The 19,641-nt window shown below is 36.4% G+C and overlaps 1 long non-coding RNA gene across 2 annotated transcripts in view; it reads left to right on the top strand.

Moving 5' to 3' along the window:
* Positions 1–25: 25 nt before the first annotated feature.
* The window catches only part of LOC120581663 (uncharacterized), a 131,898-nt gene continuing 112,282 nt past the window's right edge, over positions 26–19,641 (top strand). Inside the window, exons 1-3 of one of the 2 annotated variants that reach the window (XR_005647365.1) lie at positions 26–157; positions 2,568–2,653; positions 7,773–8,203. This is a non-coding gene — a long non-coding RNA (uncharacterized LOC120581663). Of the gene's footprint in view, positions 158–2,567; positions 2,654–7,772; positions 8,204–19,641 lie in introns of those variants that run through there. The other variant, XR_005647364.1, reaches the window with a different exon arrangement.

Here is a 19,641-nt window from a genome sequence, read left to right as displayed (position 1 = left end):
TCACGTGACTCACTCTCTCCGAGAATCCACATCCGGGCATTCGTAGTCCCCGTCGCGGTGGGGCGGAGCCTGTAGTCTGCTTCTCTTGACCTGATGGCCCTATCCTGCTCTGAGCAGTCGGCTTTTAGAGGTGGAGCACCTCCCAATCCTTGCAGGGGTGGGTATTTTAAGGCGCCGGAAAGCTTCCCGATTCTTTCATTTTACAGTTTCCCATCTTCGAGGTTGTGCTCGAGGGTTCCCTCTTGTGAGAAGAATCTCCTAGGTTGGTTACCCACTCAAGCAGTCAACCTGCTGCACGGAGGCAAATTTTAGGGATATTAAAACCAAAATAGGGAGCAAATTTTGGATTGACAGTGTATTATTGGAGAAGTTGCAGATACCTGAAATATTCAGCTTCAGGTATTTTCTCTGCCCGATTACCTCTGGCTCTTTAACCCTCAGGAAACGGCACCATCTATCCTGTTACCGTCCCAAAAGTCTGGGGAATCTTTCTAATTAATTCTTTATTCTCTCGCAGTCTTTCCATGTCCAGTCTGTCACCCAGTCTTGTCAGTTCTACTTTCTAAGTGTTTCTTATATTCAACTCACTATTTTCCATCCCGTAATCCAGCCAACTACCTAATCTGTATGAGATGCACAAGCACCTACTTTGATGACAGACTCTACTCCCTTATGTTCTTCATAGTGTTATTTTGACAGAGAAAATATAATTTACTATGAAATTCTTAAATTATGGCTCTCCAATGCATTTAAGAACTCCTTCAGGTGTTTGATTCTTAAAGAGCCCGATGGAACCCCCAGGGTTCCACCTGTTCTGAATTTTTTTTTTTTTTCATTTCCGTATAGTTCTCACTGCTTTTGCCTATGCTGTTCTTTTGTCAAGAAGAGTCTTTTCTCCCCCTGGACCCTCTTACTCACCCAAGCTGCAGGTGTCATCATAGAGGTGAATTCCAGAAGTCTTATCTTTCCTCAAAGCCCCCTTAAGTACACTCCTTTGTATTTATTGCCATACAGGTTCCCCTAGGTACTCCTTGTGGCACCGACTTGTCATTTATTGCCTGTTTATTCAAGTTGCATAGGGAAGGAACTGTATCTGCCTATTCATAGTTAAATCTTCATCTGTTTAGCAATTTGAAGTAAGTCAGTAAATATTCACTGGGACAATAAAACAATAGATAAATGAAACCTAAACAAGTGCTTTGAATTTAGGCTTTCAATTTATTATAAAGTTGTTGTTTTAAAGATAACTAACATTTACATCTTCACTCTAGTCTAAGCCCCACCTCAGGCCTTCCTGATTTCTGTGGAAGAGATTAGACATCCTTCTCCAGCCCACACTTGTTCTGCAAGTGTCATCCACCAGATTATGTCCATTAGTACTCAGATTATTACTACTGGGCGGTATGGCTATATGTGCAGAAGCATCAAGGAGCAGGAAGGAGCAGAGAGGTTTTTGCTCTGTTCTTGCCATCTTGAAATGCTTAATTGTCTTTGAGCACATGACTTGTAAGTAAAGTCTGATGAGACAATGGAGCATGTATATGAATGTATGAAATATGTGTATTATATGCGTCCATCCATATCTCATCCCACCTCATCCCACCATACAGTGTTCAGGATGCTCACTAAATGGTTTCCATGACATGCTTACTTTGTACTTGGGGCCCTCTGTTTAGAAGGACTTCATACTTGCTTTAATGTTCTGCAGCCTCTTGAAATTTTTAACAATTTTATCTTTGAACTGTGTACTCACTTTGAATCTCATTGAACTTTCATGCTTAGCCTAAAGAGACTATTAAAAATCTAATCTGAGATTCTTTATTACCAATTTTAAGGCACTAAAATTCACTTTATTGAGCCAATAAAGTGCTTTGGATATTAGCAGAACTTTAACTGAAGTATCAAATCTAAAAATGTGCATAATATCACTATTCTTGCCATATTTATTTAAGTAACAAGGCCAAATTTAATGAGACTACACTTATTATACAAACAAATTAGTGTTACTGTGAATATATTTGATAAAAATGGGGTAACTGTAGAGAGAAAAATTGTATTTCAATAGAAAACTATTGTGTACCCATTATCAGATTCTAGTCTGGTTTATTGTCTTTGAGGTTTTGCTATCTACCTGCAAACTGGAGTGGATCCTGAATTTTAGTTTCTAATATCTGATTACAACTCTCCAAACTAACATTTCCAATTTTCTCCCACTTTTCTGACTTAGAATCACTAAAAACTAAACTGTTTTCCCCTTGCACCATAACTAGCTAAAGAGAGACAACTTGATATAAACTTCACCATAACAGATCATATATGTACCATCTTCGTGCCTGCCACTGTGTAGGCCACTCAGAGAGTTCACCAGAAAATTATGACATCATCAGACATTCAAACTGCAAACCAGGAAAATTCATCAGATTGAAAGTGTCACCCTCATTCTGCCATCTAAAGATGCTTCGAGCTTAAATCTCGAAAATTTCTCGACTGACAACTCTTTTAGACTCAGAAACTAAGTTTACAATTTGCTCCACTCATTAACCTTTGTTTTTCTTTTGTTTCCATAGAAATGCCTCTTATTAAATACCTGATTACTCACACCATATAGGGATCTACTTAGATGGAAGCTCATCTGCAATACCACCTTTTGAAGGTAAGTATGTATAGGAAAAAAATAGTAAATATGGGTTTGGTACAGTTTGTGGTTTCAGGTATCCAGTGGGGGTCCTGGAATGTATCCCCCCGGATAAGGGGAACTACTGTACTTTAATAAATCTATAGTAGAAACACACTTAAAACAAATTGAGACACTAGGAAAGCTAATGACCTAAGATAATAAGGAAATGAGTATTGTCAAGTGAGAGTTAGAAAATGAATGTTATTAATTGAGGAAATCAAAGTGATGGAGTGACTTTAATGATGATTTTATTCATTCACAGGACAAATATATTTTTAAACACTAAGACAGAGACTGTCATTGCCTACTTGATATTCCTTCTCTTTTTCTCTCTTAGTAATAGAACTTCTGTGTTGTTGGAATAACAATGTGCTCAGCTATAATGAACATTTTAAACCTCCCTTTCACAGGAATGGCTAATGTGAATGGAAGGCCTTGTACTGGGACCTATGTAAATTTTGAGACATATTTTCTTAAGCTTATAGTTTAAGAAGAGTCTAAATCCTAAACCAGCTATAGCAAAAAAAGGTTTCATTTTTCATGTCACATTTCATTATGCTGTAATTACTTGTTTAATGTCTGTCGTTTCTAAAATGTGTAAGGTCTATGAGGACAGGGGCCATAAAAAAGAAAGAAATCCTGCCATTTGTGACAAAAAGGATGCACCTTGGAGGCAGAGAAAGATAAATACTGCATGGTCTTACTTATCTGTGTAACCTAAAAAGATAAAATATTAAACTTGTAGATACAGAATGCAGATTGGTGGTTGTCAGAAGTGGGGGTGGAGGTGGAGGGGTATAGGGATGTGGGGTGGGCAAATTGGGTTAAGGTGGTCAAAAGGTACACATTTCCAGTTGTAAAATAAAAAGTCCTAGGGATGTCATGTACAGCATGGGGACTGTAGTTAATAATACTGTCTTGTATATTTAAAAGTTGCTAAGAAAGCAGATCTTAAAAGTTGAAATTATATAGTAGAAGGAAACAGGTTAGAAGCTAATTGCAGTTTTGAGGACAGACGATGATAATGGATGGGAGCAGAGATTTCAGTAGGAAATGATAGATTTTTGGATGGAGTTGCCATCAACTGAGATAGAAAGACTTGTGGGTAGAACAGGTTTGGGGGCAAAGATTGGGAGTTAGGATTTGACCATGTTAAATGTGAGAGATTTACCACATATCCAAGTATAGATGTCTGATAGGCAGTATACACACTTGGGTTTCAGGGGAGACATCTGAGCTGGAAATAAATATTTGGAAATCATCAGTATATAGGGTGTATTTAATGCATTTAAGGTCATATTACAGAATGAGATGACCAAGGTAGTGAGTATGGACATAGAAAAAAAAAAAAAGGTTACAAGACCAAAACCAAGGACTCACTAAAATTAAGAGCTGGAGGAGAAAGGAGAAATTAAGGAGAAAGCTGAGGAGTGCCCAGTAAGGCAGAGAAAACTGAGAAGCAGTGGTGGTTTTAGATGTCAAGTGACAGAATGGTAGTTGTGAAAGCCTGACTGGAATGGGTTAAGAGAAGAAGGGATGAGAGAAATTGGAGAAAGTGAATACATAAAGCTCTTTTAAGAAGGATACTAGAGGAGAGGGATGGAGGAAATGTTGCTGGGAAGGAGGAGAAAGGGAAAGGTACGACACTATTGCCTAAGAGAGTCGTGCATTTGTTGACTAACTACAAGTATTTGGGTTGGTGTTTCCCAAAGTGTGTCCAGCATACTGCTGTTGGTATATGAGATGGTTTTAAGTGTACTTGAATGCATACTTTTACAATTTTATTTGTCGCATTTTGAGTCTAACGTGTATTTAAAACTACAACTAGCATTTACAGTGATATAAAAGTAACGATATAGTTTCCATTTGAAATAAATTTATTTCAGTAGAATAGGTGAATCAATTTAAAAACAGTATTAAAAACACTACAGATAGTTTATAGATGTGGTAAGGTTCCACAAATAATTTAAGTTTAAGAAACACATACTTATGGTATTTAAGCCCCTTTATAATCTAGCTCCTTATCTGACTGAAGTCACACTTTCTTTTTTAAGCTTCCTAGAGAATCCCTCTTATCAGTATTTATTCCTTCTCTGACTGCCCATAACATGGCTTCTTTGAATTCTGCAGTTTGAATATGAGCTATATTGTCACTTGTTTATATACTATATCATTTGTGTGCTTTATCTTTTCAACAAGAATTTCAATCAGCTTCTAACCACCCCGCCTCCTCTCTCTCACACACACCTCTCTTTGGAAGTGAAGTATATTTGGTATGGGGCCTGCTGGAACCTTTTGCAGTGTTGAGGTCTGTGTGAAGGTTGAAAAGCTAGGCCTAGACTAGTGTCTAGCAAAGTAAGACCTAAGTTGCTGCAATGGCTGGTGTAGGCTAGGAGAGCCAGACAATTTCAGGCACAATGGCCAAAGGTTACAACAATCACAGAACCAGCTGAGGTAGTCATCAGGACAAGGGGGTCAGGTCTGGTGATCAGAACATGACAGCAAGCACTTCCAGATAGCCGTCCATTGGCAGTCAAGCAGGGACAATTGTCAAAGCAAGGGAATCTGCATATATTCCATTAGACTGTGCCTTACCTGCTGAGTTATAGGAAGGCCTCAGGAAGGAGGGCCACCAGACAGGAGGGAATTGGGATCTTCCATCATTACTGAGGGAGACATCTGTTTTTTAGAGGCTTATTTTAATGAAATAGACCTGGATTTGAATCCTACCTTCATCTAGCTATGTGGCCCCAGTTTCTCATCTATAAAATGGAGATAATACTTCTTAATAGTTATTAATTAATTACATGTGAATAGGACATAATATAAATATGAAGAGTATAAATAATGATAATTATTAATGTAATTAAAAGAAAGTGAAGAATCCTAACAGAGAGACTAGTGAGAGACCAGGTACTCACACCTTGGGCACAATAACTTGAATTATAGTCAGTAAAAGGAAAAGCTACTGTATTATCTTAAATAATTAGTGGGATGAGCTGGTGGTATAAATCAGTATACCAATCATCCAATACCATGAAAGGATAGTATTTTTGCTAATGTAAATAGAATTTATGGGATCCTGGATGTAACCTCACTCTTGTATTTAGGATATTAGACTGCTTTTCCATGTTTTTTCTAGTTTTTAAAATAATGTGTAGAAATTAAAGAGGACCCAGCCCATAAATTATTAAATGTATTTAGTCATTTGTTTAACAAATATTTATTGAATGCCTACCCATGAAGACACTGTACTCTTAGGAGATGGTGATGAATAAGACAGAGCCTGTCTCTACTTTTATAGAGATAAATCAACAACTCATGTCTAGTTAGTTAATTGCAATTGTATTGTATGCTAGATGAACTACAGGGTGCTAAGAACGTATCTACCAGAGGAACGTGATCTAATCTAGGGATGGTTGTCAGGGTGTTTATAATGAGATTTGGAAGATGAATAGAAGTTCATTGAGTAAAGATGGGGATAAAAAGAGTATTTTAGGAAGGAAGAGCATGTGCTAAGGCCCTGAGATTGAAGGAGCATGGGTCTCCCAGAACTAAAAGATATTTTAGTGTGCAAAGAAGAATCAGTGTTGCAGAATGTGGTTGTGATGTGGACAAAGATCAGTAAGGCAAGGCCTTCTGGGTGATATTAATGGATTTTGCTTTTAAATAATTGGGGAGGCCAGTGCACATTAATGAAATGAAGTCAAAGGTCACTCTGGCAGCAGTGTGGAAGGAGGTGGAGAGCACCTCCAGAATAAATGGGGGAGATCATTTAGGAAGCTACTGTAGTGCTCCAGGTAAGACATGATAGGGATATGCACTAAGGTGGTGGCAGCAGAGGGAGAGATGCAGACCAATTTGAGATAGGTATAATAACCCCCTGGGAATAAAGACTGCTTTTTCTAGAGAAGAGAAGGCAAGGTTTTAGGTTAAAAGTATTATTATGAAGAGAATATTGGCTTATTGTCTTCCATCTTCACAGAGGAGGAAAGAAGAAATGATCTTATATTTTCCTGTGTGATGTCTTGATAACTGTAAATCACAACATCTGGCCAGGTTCTTTGTTAACATTGTAACCCACTTCTTTGTCTTTTTATATCACTAAGTCCTTAAAGAGGGAAAACATAATCATTGATAAAAATCTTTGGCTTTTTTGTTACCATTTTGTGTATCGAAAAAACAGTATGCACATCAATATAAAAAGTATAACAATTGTAACAAATCAGCTAAATCATAGGGCTTGTTTGGAGTTATAAAGTTTTTCTATTTGCAGCAAAAGTGGCTTTTTTAGGTGTGTTCAAGATTCTTAGTTTGTCTACATCTGTGAGAGAATTCCCAAAGGAACTTTGATTTTGTATACCCATGGATGAATATTCATAGATAATGCTTATGGTTCATTTCCTGCATGTGGGCAAACTGCTGAAGAGTGACTTCTTGTACATAGCTTCTCTTTCCAGCTAATTCCCCCTGTAGAACATAGTACTCAGCAATATCATTTATATAGTAATTTTGTGACAGACTTTTGGGGGACATGCTGTTTGGAGGTGCCTATATTAATTGGCTCTCAGTAGTGTTTGAGAGCTGTTGCTGTGAGGAGACATGCTGTAATGTTTGTTATTCAAGAGGCTTATTTCAGATTTACATAAGCCCTCACTGTAACTTGTATTACATACTGGTGAAATATAAATACTCAAGTGAGAACATAATCTTTGTTTACATGCATTTTATGGTCTGTTTGCATAATTAAAATGATTGTGTATTCATTCCTCTCAGGCTTTTCTTAAGTCAGTGCACAGTCCCCTACTGCTCTAAATTTCTAGGTGGAAGGCTCTTCCTTTTGTGAATCAGCCAGTCAGGAAAGGTCAGAAGAGCTGGAGGAAGGAGGCTAGTGGGGATTATTATATGACACTGGCTGCTAAACAGTAACTTTGCTGTATCATTTTACCATTCTTTAGGGATCAGAATGAAGATGGGGTAGAGGAGTTCTGAGGAAGAACCATTTTTTTTGCAGCTAAAACTATTATCGCTTCCTCCTACATAATATTTCAGATATTGAATTCTCTAAGAGGTCACTCCATTTTGATTTTAACAGGGGGAAGAGAGAACCAGGAATGTGAAAAACGATTAAAACAAGATTTTGAGTGCCTTACAGAAAATCATTTCTATTTTATCTCATGAGAAAATATAAACATTATCTTAAATAAAATAATTTAGACCTTTTGAACAGTCATGAACAGATATAAAATGTATTAATTAAATTGCTTATGATTAATTTTCAATATTAAATGCTAACCAATAAAAAGTTAGTTTTACATTAGTAAATCTAATGGTTTTTTTGGTTATTCTTTTATTATTTAATTGAAGAAATGATTAAAATTTTTTCCCCCGTCTACCTCTCCCCTCTCCTCTGCTAACGATTAGTCCATTGTCCATGTCCATGAATCTCTATTCGTTTGTCCTGTTCCTTTTTGAAAACTTTTGTTTTCAAAAAGCTCTCTCTATAGCATAAACATCTTTCAAGAAATAGTTATTTTCTCATTTATTGTTAGATTAATTTTTTTGTGGTGTGTCACATTCTCATATTTGCTAATTGTCACTATAGCAAAGGTCAGCTGGTCTGGATTATTTAAGTCTGCTAACTCATTTAAGGACTTTGCCACAGTCTCACCTCTGATGCTCTGTGTGATTGTTTCAGTGGATGCTTTGATCACTGCTCATGGTCCTTTAGTCTGTGTTGGTGGCCTATAGGTCATTCTCTAGGTATTGCACTCAGTGGAAGAAAGATGCCTCACTCAAGGCCTCCTCACCCCTCTGCCACCCAGGGCAGCTCTCATTCAATAACTGGTCAGTGCTGGATATAAAGGAGGCCTGGCCAACTTGCTACAAGGTGGGACAACCTTGAAGGGCCATCCTAACTCCAGAACTCTCCATGGCATTGATTGAGGACATTGTGGTAACTGTGTCACAGTTCAGTTTCTCCCTCTGCCTAAATCTGTCTCCTTCACTCCCCAGATAGTTGATCCTGAGGGCACTGTCCAATAAAATTTCTATCCTTGGCTCTCCTCTGAATCTGCTTCCCAGAGAACCTGATCTAAGAAAGTTACCCTCTGCAAAGGAGTGCAAGGAGTCCCCTGCATTTTTAAATGTCTTGTTTTTATAAAGCTAACTTCACTCATGATATTCTGTAGCACTTTGCTCTCTCATGGCTTCGCCATCTTTGCTGCAATAGCTTGCCTGTAAATGACAGAGGGAATGCATTTCATGTGAGGAGCTTTATCTGTACCTTGCTTGGGAATTTTAAAATTCCAGTTCAAATAGTTGTCTACAATTTTCCGCATATGATAATTTTTCTAAAGAAGTTATTTATTAATGAGGGAAAATATTATTTGGTCCTTATTTTAGTGGCTCACAAAAAATAGTTCTTTATTTATTTTATTATTAGAAACAGAATCTGGAGAATACCATAAGCCAAAATGTGTTAGAAACATTAGTGCTTCTTCCAAATATATAGCAAACCTTCAACACTATGTAATTTGTTCCAGCATTGTTTCTTCACTCTTCTGTAATGGTTTCCATACATCATCCAACAATGTTTCCTGACAAAGATATACATTTTAGGTCTCACCATATGCTTTTTTGGGATATTATTTCAGCCATTTTAACTGTGACAGAATGAACAAGTGTTTCCTCAATGGATGTGGCTATGCTTTTTACCTTTGCTTTAAAATGAGAAACCTCAAAATAAGCTTCTAAATATTTATTACCACATTTTATAACACTTTGCAAATTCTATATTTAGTGTTGCATTACTTTATCAATCTCTGAAAAATTGTAATGGTTTTTTTTCAGGTTTGAGATGCTTAGTTTTAACACATCTTACTAATATTTATGGCATCATGCTACCATTTGCTGCTTCTAATTCTGGCAGTATGGCAAACGAGATTACCCAGAAATCTTCCTGCTATAAAACACTAATGCATGCTAGATAAAATATAAAAAGTATCATTTTTAAATGTGTAGCTGAGCTAGAAAGCATTTAAGGAAATTCCCAGTCAGCTAAAAATAAAGAACAAACTGAAAACCAGAGTCAAACCACACTAGATGGTGCTTTGACAGCCTGAAGAAGGGGATCAGGAGAGGGCCATGAAATCCTTGTCTCAGTCACATAGAGGTTTAGATCTTAGTGCCTACACAAGAACAGGAGATAATGCTTTGGGATTCCATGAGTTTAAGGACTGCATTTGAGACTCTCATAGAAAGCCGGGGCCTTTTGAAGTTTCACAGTAGAAAAACTACCTACTCACTGGTATAGAATGGTATCTGAAGGACACTTGTATGTCTTCATTTAGATTTTAGATAAAGTCTTTCTGAGAAATTCATAACTATATCCCTATTCTCACCCGGAGTTGGGATTCAAACATTTCTATCTGTATGGTTCAGGAAACTCTAAGCCAATACATTAACATAAAAGAGGTTTGACCTTGTGAAAACTTTGGGCATTAGGCAAAATAAATGTAAAACCTCTCAGGAGGAACACTCTTAATCAAAGTCCTACAAGATTCCCACCAGTAGAGTCCTGAAGAATCCTGAAGAGGTCACAATACAAAATTACAAAACACACAAAGAAAACAATATACTATCATTGAGGGTCAGCATATGTAAGCAGCAGTAATATAATATTAAGAATTTCAGATAGAACTACTGAATAGTAAAGATAAAATAAGTATGCCTAAAATAGTTAAGGATATAACGGAATCAAAACCATGTGAAACTAGTAGACACCACGAAGACCAAGAAGACTTGAAAAAAGAACTTCATACAACCAAATAGAATTTTTAGAAATGAAAAATATAGTCACTGACATTAAAAACTCAGTGGACAAATTGAACAGTAGATTTGACACAGCTGAAGACAGAATTAATACACTGGAAGATAGATCTAATTGGAAGCTGTGATACAGTTACTTTCATTTTGTCTTTGGACATTGCACTTTGCCCATCTGGCAGCTTCTTTGAAGTGAAAGCCTGTTTTGAGTTATTTCCCCATCTCTCATTCTGCTTTAGTGTACAAATCATGCATTTATGGCTCCTTCCCCTCTCAGTCTGTGTTGCAATGAGTGGACCGTTTTGCCAGAGATAGTCCTACATATGGCATACTTTTATATTTGAAATGAATCTGCTTCCTAATTGATAAAGGATAAATTTTCATAATATTGAAAGAAACTTCAGTTTAGATCACTGAGCCAGTGTTGGTTATTTTGGAGGGAAATAAGAAAACTGGAGATGGGCAAATAGTCCTGGTTTAAAATAAAATGGATAAAGCATATTCTGTGGAATAGATAATCTAAATTTGCTCACTATCCTGAAAAGATTCTAAACAAGATAAAATAATTTAAAATAATTGTATTAAGAAGAATTATTGTAACAATTAAGAAGCTCTTAGGAAGTAACCTTATGTTGAAAGAGCAAATTATCCTATCTGTTTGTCTGTCTATTTAATTTAATGAAAGATCAATAGAATGTTATAGATAGAAAATTTGGAAATTCTTCTAGGCAAGTTAGAGAAATGTGCATTATGTTAGTCAAAGTGTGGGAAATAGAAGTGATTCTAGGTATTTCAAGAGGAAAATAATTTACTATGTTTTATCAAAACTTTATTAACTGTCAGATGCCTCATTATTTCCAAAGAAATCCAAAGTGCTATCAAACTATTGCAGAATGCCTTACTGAATCTTGAGTGAATTGCTTATTTTAGCCTTTTATTGTTTTGACATTATTTCATCTATTTTGAGGGATCTGGTTATTTCTACTGCTCTTGATTTCATTGCTTGACATGAGATAGGCAATTCTTTTGCACAAATCTCAGTAACAAAACTGGGAAGCTCTATTGCAAAGTGCAAGCTGGCACCCTACAGTCTGTGGGCGAAATCTGTAAATAAAGTTTTATCGAAATACAACCATACCCTTGCATTTTTCTATAGTCTATGGTTCCTTTCGTGCTGTAACGGCAGAGGAGTTTTAACAGATTGTATGACCTCTCAAGGAAAGGCTGGCCTTTTACAGAAAAAAATTCACGAACTCCTGCTATAGGGAAATATATGTAAACAGTTACCATTTATTGATATTGTGGCACACTGTACCACGTACTTTATGGGGAGTAGAAAAGTCTCTTATCCAACATGGCCAGGACTAAAGTTAGTCGATTTATTCAATCATCCAATCAGCAAATAAATATAAAGCAACTACTATCTACCAAGGGGCTTGGAATTCAGGGAGTGAACAAAACAAAACCAATCGTTTTCATGGAGCTTACAGTCTAGTTGGCTGTGGTAGGGCAGGATAGAAGGCAGTGGAGACAGAAAATAAGTGAATTAATATGTAAAACAAATATTATGTCAGCTCATGATAAGTATATGTGAAAAATAAAGCAAGGAAGGAAGTGCTGGAGGTAGGGCTTTAAATTGAAAGTAGACAACTCAGGGAAATATCACAAAGGATATGGCATTGGAGTGAGGACCAGAAGGAGATGAGGACAGGATCTGCAGGTAGAAGGAACAGCCCTGACAAAGGCAGTAAGGAGGGGATGTGCTTCATGTTTTGAAGAAAAATAGAGAAGGCTAATGTGTTTACAAGGAAAAAATAAGTAGGAAATAGGATCAAAGAGGCAAGATGAAATGTGGTCAGAGGTGGTATAGATTTTGGGCCATGGTGAAGTCTTTGGTTTTTCCTGTGAGAGCAGCAGTTGGAGAGTTTTGAGCAGACGAGTAATATGAACCCACCTAACTAGATACCTCAGCTGCTTTGTTGAGAATAGATGGAAATGGGACAAGACTAAAAAGCCCATTAGAGAGGACTTTGGAGGCAATTCAAGAGCATTTATAATAATCCATATAAGAGCTGGTGGTTGCTTACACTATTGAGGTGGTGATGAAGGTGGCGAAAATATATATGCCCACTTTTCATGGTGGAAAGCTTTGAATATATAAAGATATTAATCCCTCCAACTTAAAAAAAATTAACTTAGAACCAGTTTTCTTTCATCTACAACCGATTCAGTTTTCTCCCTACCATATTATTGTGAAGAAATCCCAGACAATTCTGGATCTAGTTTGAAGGTAAGACCAACAGGATTTGTTGCCAATTTGGATGTGGGGTGTGAGATTCAAGGATGACTCCTAAAATGTTAGGAAATATGGAGCTGAGACTTACTGAGATGGGAAAGACTAAAGGAGGAACAGAGCTTTTGTGTGTGGAGGGAGTGGGAATGGAAATCAGGAGTTTGGATTTTTACATAATAGTTTTGAGATGTCTATTAGCTATTCAAGAAATGGATCTTAACAGGCAACTGGATTGATTATCTATTATCTCTCTCTCTCTCTCTCTCTCTCTCTCTCTCTCTCTCTCTCTCTCTCTCTCTCATCTGTCTATCATCTATACATCCTATCTATGTAATCTCTATATCTATATACATATATCTAGACTTTTTAGTTGGAAATTTAGGAGGGAGGGGTTCTCTATAATTGTCATCTGCTGACCTCTCCAATTACATTTCCTCTATCCACAGTTATTGGACCCTCTTTTGGCCTTTTGAATCCTAGTGACCCCCAAATGTTGTTGCATATTAGAACAACGTGGGGAGATTTTAAAAATCTTGATGGTCAGGTTGCATCCCATACTTGTTATATTAGTATGTTTGGGGTGGAGCCAGGCCTCAGTACTTTTTTACGAGTCTCCAGGGGATTCCACTGTGCAGCAGAGTTTGGAAAGAAACTGCTGAAAGTGTGGTTCTCCCTCCAGCACTTGTGATCTTTCCACCAGCAGCAGCTTGCTAGAAATGCAGAATCTCAGGCCCCACCCTGTCCTTCTGAATCAGAATCTACATTTTAACAAGCTCTTCCAGTGATTTCTGATCACATTAATATCTGAGAAACACCATGTCTGTCTCTTGCTTTTATGCCTTTGAAGAAGCCATCTGCCTACCCATCCTGCTGACTCATTCCCATTTATCTTTTAAGATTGACCTCAGGTATCCCCCTTCTGGAAGACATCCTTATCCTTCCTTCTGAGTAGGCTATTCTTCTGGGGACACCCTCTATTTACCTTTATTATATCTCTAATTACAGCTTACTGTAATTGTTGGTTTAGCCAATAGTCTCCTAAATTTTGAACTAACAGTGACAGAGAGTGTATCTCTGGTAGTAGGTGCTCAGTCAGTGTTTATTGTTGAATTGAGTGGCTTGGTCAGAGCCTGGTCAGGAGGGACTCCCAGGTCTAGATGGCAGGGCCCTGGATCTGTCAGGTCAAATCATTGGGGAGACTGGCTCTAACAATCAGTCTTTTTGGCTTATACTCTTTTAGCATTTATATGGAGAAAATAATACTACACAATGTTTTATAAGGACTCAGATCATCTGTCCTCGGTACTTCTCTGACTTACTTTTCTTCTACTTATTCCCTCTACTTGAGCCACACTCCCCTTAATTGTTGTTACTTATGCACACACCAGGCATGCTCTACATCCATGTATCTTTTTCTGGCTCTTTTCCAAGTGAGACCATTCCCTACATGCCCATCACCTTATAGTCTTTGTTCAAATCTCACATTCTCAAAATAGCCTAGCTTAACGATCCATTTAAAACTAAAACCCACCCCAGTGTTTCCTTAAAACCACCACTTCCAGTCCCCCTCAGCCTGTTCCACTCTGCTTTTCTTCGCAGAATTTAGGGTTTTCTAACATACCGTAGAACGTGCTTATAACATCTGTTGTTTATTGCCAGGCTTGCTTCCCCTCTCCTCCCCTTCCCCTAACTTCTATAATATAAGCTCTTCAGGGGCAAAGGATCTTTATGATATAACAGTGATTGCCATATAGTAGTTGGTCAGTAAATATTTGTTGAAGGAATGAATGAATATATAATTGTAACTAAAATAGTAACATACTGTGACATACTGTTTTGTAGACTTAGTGACAAACTTGTTGTTTTTAACTTAGCAATATACTGTGTCCATCTCGTTACATAAATAACTATTCTTTGACATGACTATAGCCGTGAAAGTTTTCATGATTTCAGATAGTTTCTGTAAGCATTATTAAGCTCAGACATCTGTAAAGATTTGAACCAAGACTAGGGAAGAGCTGACTACACCCCATTCATTATATTTATTCATATGTATTTGTTGAATAAATCAATATATATTTTATTATATAAATATATTTATGAAAATACATGAAAATATATTTCATAATAGGATATACATATTTTCATTATTACATATATGTGTGTATATATCTGTGTGTGTATATAGACAGTTGATCCTTGAACAACATGGGTTTGAACTGCATGAGTCCACTTGCATGTGGATGTTTTCAATAAATACTGTAAATGTATTTTCTCTTATGATTTTCTTAATAACTTTTTTCTCTATCTTTACTGTGAGACTAGAGTATATAATACATATAATATATAGCACATGTTAATTGACTGTTTATGTTATCAATAAGGCTCTGGTCAACAGTAGGGTATAAGTAGTTAAGTTTTTGGAGAGTCAAAAGTTATATGTAGATTTTCAACTGTATAGGTGGTTGGTACCCCTAACCTCTGTGTTGTCAAGAGTCAATTGTATTATTCTATTATATGAAAAAAATGGTGGTAGAAAAGCTGAGGAAATAAAAATCTGAATTATATATTAAAATAATATCCTCGCAGACAGAAGCCATATGTGACTTAATTTTTTTTTTTTTTAATCCCTAGTCATTGGTATGTAGTAGCATCTCTCTGCAGCTCTGTTTGGAATCTTTCCATTTTTACTGCAATGACTGCTTGCCTTGGAGATGTCTGTGACAGCAGCTGTACTTCCCTCTATGGGAGAACAAAAACAGCAGCTTCTGTTCCTTCTAGTCTCTGGCTCTGTTTCTATGGGTGACTGGCCCTCTGGTTGATGGCAAGATGACTCCAGACTAAAATGCACTTTTTATTCTTAGATATCATTTACAGGTTTGGGAGGGAATTGTGTGTCATGGAGAAGAAAGAAGCAATGACTTGTGATTAAAGGAAAGAAAGAAGTCTGTTTTGCTTCTAGTCCCTTTCTTTGTTCCCTGGTCTGGCTCCTTCTCCAGCTGACTATTGTGATGGTGCGACCACCTATAGCTTTTTCATCTATTTACCAGTGTAGTTCACAAATTCCAAACAATAGCAAAGACATTAGGAACTATAACTCAAACAGAGAAAATGTCCCGTTATTTTTTGCATTTTCGTTTTTTTAAATTACTTTCTTGCTAATTACCATGGGACACAGTGAATGGGAAGGGCCTTACATTTGATTGCAAATGAACTCAGAAGGCTGACGTCTTCTATTTTCAGAAATGAATTTTTTTAAAAATGAACCTTCTGAGGTGTACATTAATTACTCTTTTCATTACAGTGAGGAAATGTTCTGAGAAGGCTGGTATGCTGAATGCCTTAAAGAACTTCAATTGAGATGCCAGATGACTGTGTAAAAAGAATTTCTTAAGGCTTATATAACTGAAGAATAAGAAGCATCTATTGTTACTAGCCTCTCCACTTTTCTCTTTATCTTTTCTATATTATGTATTTGTCATTAAAAAAAAAAAAAAACTATTTCAAAATCCATCACATCTTTCACCTCCAAAGAGATTTCTGAGTTGTTTGTGATGGAAAGATGAATTTACATAATGAAATGTAATTCATAAAATTAATTTGAACATAAAGTAGACTAAAAGATTATCTTTTCTAGAGTTGCAAGATGAAATTTGACAAATATGACATATACACATAAAATGTATACAATGCATGTTTGTGAGAAATAAGAATAGATACATTCTTTTTGAATAGTCCAGATAATTAGAAAAGAAGTTGAGGGGGGAACCCAGTAGAAATAAGATTTAATTTCATCTGTAATCAGAAGAAATATGTCAGGTAGTTCATCACTAATTCAAATAGTCAAGAAAAATCTAAGAAAAACCCTAGTAAGCATAATTAGCTATGCAATAGGTTGAAACATTTGCACAATATCACAGTTATAAATTGCTACTTTTCTCCCCATGAGACCTGAGCAATGCTTTATCAATAAATCTCAAAAGACTTTTCAGCAAGTCTTAACAGGAAATACTTGTAGTTGATGCAGATCTTTTTACCTAAAGGTAGAAGTGGCTGACTTTGGAAGGTTCACTTCTTATTTTTGAAAAGCTTTCTGGAAATCTAACACTTACACTTTCTGGGCTTCATTTCCTCTTCATGAAAAATGGGAAGAACTGTGCCTGTCACCCATTTGTCTCCCAAGGGTATTGTAGAGCATCTACAGGAAGTCTATTTACACATAATGATGTGTTGTTAATGACAGGCCAGTGGGCCTCTGTGGCCCAATAATGTGTTCTTGTTTTTTTCTGCTTCAAGGAAAGGAGTATCTTATTATCTCCTAACCTCCTATTGCTAATATTTATGTGCTACTGTTCAGACAGCTCTTGATTGAATATGGAACTCAAAAACTTATCTTAGACAGGAACCTTGACCAGAGGACTCATTTCTAGGCCTGGCTGCCATTAAGTCTTCTTCATAAAGCATGCTAGGAATGGATCAAAAGTTCTGATCTCTGTAGGTTCTGAATATGCTCAGGATTCTTGCTGTCACTGGTTATGTTTGAGATTGTCTAGCTAGGATTTGGTTGGGTAGAGGAGGTTTAGGACTGTGGATGCTTTTTTATTTCTTATATACATATTTTCCTCCTGGTATGTATAGACCCACTGGAATCTTACTTCTGTAGCTTTGGGTAGCAGATAGGAGGAAATTTAGCTTCTCATTCCTAGAGCTACATTAAGGAGAAACAAGTACTATCGTTTTGGGGTAGAAGTTGGCATCAGTTTTCCCTGAGAAACAATATTGTCAATGATGGTTAGGTTCTGTGGGCCTATTAGTAACAATATAATTCATGGATGGTATGGGGTAAGTGGATGTCTGTGGGCTGTTCTATACTGTCTTCAACATTGTTTCTATGAGAATAATGTAATCTGAGTTCTAAAAAATGGACTTAAAAATGTTTGGAAGGCAACCCATTTCTCAGTGGAGGACTGGAGGATTGATGTGGGGTAGCCATAATGGAGAGCTCAGAAAATGTGGTCCTACTTGGCTTTCCCTATTGCTTGCAAATTTCAGTCTTCTAGTGTTAAGTGTCTTGATAGCTCCTAATTTTTTTAGGAGGTTGAATGTATGCAATTCTCAGGTGAAGAGGTTTGTTTTCTATTCACTCCCCATCGATGATTGTCCTAAAGTTTTCTTTTTTAATGTAATGGCATTTAATTTTTGTAGTTTGGTGAAAGGTTTTTGTTTTTTAAATTTAAATAATTAAATAATGAATACTGAATTTTCTCAGTTGCACAGGCGAAAGTTTTGGAATTACTCTTGTCTCCTCTTTCTCTGAGACACCATACCTAATCTATCAGCAAAGAATGTTGTCTCTATGTTCAAAATATATTCAGAATTCATTGACTTTTTATTGCCTCACTATTCTCACCCTGGTTCAAGCCACTATCATCTCTTACCTGAATTATTACAGTAGCATCCTAACTTGTCATCCCACATTCACTCCTCCATCCTACAGTCTATTCTGATAGAGTTATCAGAATGATCTTGTTAAAATATGGTCACATCTTATCACTTTTTTTTTTCTTTTCTGCTTAAATTTTTTCAGTGGTATCCCATCACCCTGGCAATAAAAGCCAAAGGCTTTACAAAACTATGCAATCTGATCTCGTTTCCTACTCTCTGATGTATGCTCTACCACCAATATCAACTCCTGTAAATGTCTCTTCTTCACTCTGCTCTAGATACAGAGCTCTTCAGATAACACAGGCACCCTCTTGTCCAGAGCCATTGCACTGGCTGTGCCTTCTGCCGGAATTCTAGTACCTCCATATATCTCTAGGGCATGATCGCTCACCTCCTTCAGGTCTTCTCAGATGTCGCCTTCTCAGTGAGGCCTTTCCTGATAATCTTTCATAAAATATCAACCTTCTACCGCTTTTCGGCAATGCTCCCACAATGCTCTTCCTTGCTTAATTTTTCTCCATAGCATGTAACACCACCTGTTGTACTATATATCTCTTTTTCTTTGTTCATTGAAATACAGACTTCATGGAGGCAATGATTTGTGCCAGGCATTGTTCCAGTTGTACTAGCCTCATAAAATCAGTGGAGAGTACATCCTATTTTTTTAGTCTCTGTAAGAATTTATGAAAGATTGAACCAAGAAATACTTCGATTTTTGGTTAAAACTCACCTGTTAAAAAGTATAGGCTTGTTTTTTTTTGTATGTGTGGAAATATTGTGGATTGTTGATTCCACTTCTGTAATTAACTAATTAGATTAAATTAGTTTTTTAAAATTTCTTCTTGATTCAACCGGGTAAAGTTATATATGTGTGTGATTGTGTGGGTGTGTATATATGTATGTACATGTATGTATATTATATATGGAATTCGTGCAGTTCATCTAAGTGTTTACATTTATTGGATGAAGTTATTCATAGTAGTCTCTTTTTAATCTCTGTACTATTGTATCTGTAACAACGTTCACTTTTTCATTTTTAACATTTTTTGGTGAAGATTCTTCCTTTTATTCTTGATCAATCTTGCTAGATATTTGTCCATTAGGATTTTCTAAGAGCTAACTTTCAGTTCATTGGTCCTCCTCTGATTTTTTAACTTTATTAAATTAGTTTCTATTCTTATTTTATTTCTCTTTTTTATATTTATTATTTTGTTATTTTTCATACATCTTAAGCTTAATGAATAAATTTTAAGCTTTTCTGCTTTTCTTCTTTTCTAACATACTAAATAATAAAATTTTCATAGGTATTATTTTCCTTAAAATTCAATTTATGTATTCTCTAATTTTTATTTTGATGCTTTCTTTTAGTCTGAATTATTTAGAACATTTCTTAACTTCC

Source organism: Pteropus medius, unplaced genomic scaffold (genome assembly GCF_902729225.1).
Source record: "Pteropus medius unplaced genomic scaffold, Ma_sr-lr_union100, whole genome shotgun sequence".
NCBI classification, from domain to species: domain Eukaryota; kingdom Metazoa; phylum Chordata; class Mammalia; order Chiroptera; family Pteropodidae; genus Pteropus; species Pteropus medius.
The sequence above is the reverse complement of the archived record's forward strand: the minus strand, read 5'-3'. Positions and strand labels throughout refer to the sequence as shown.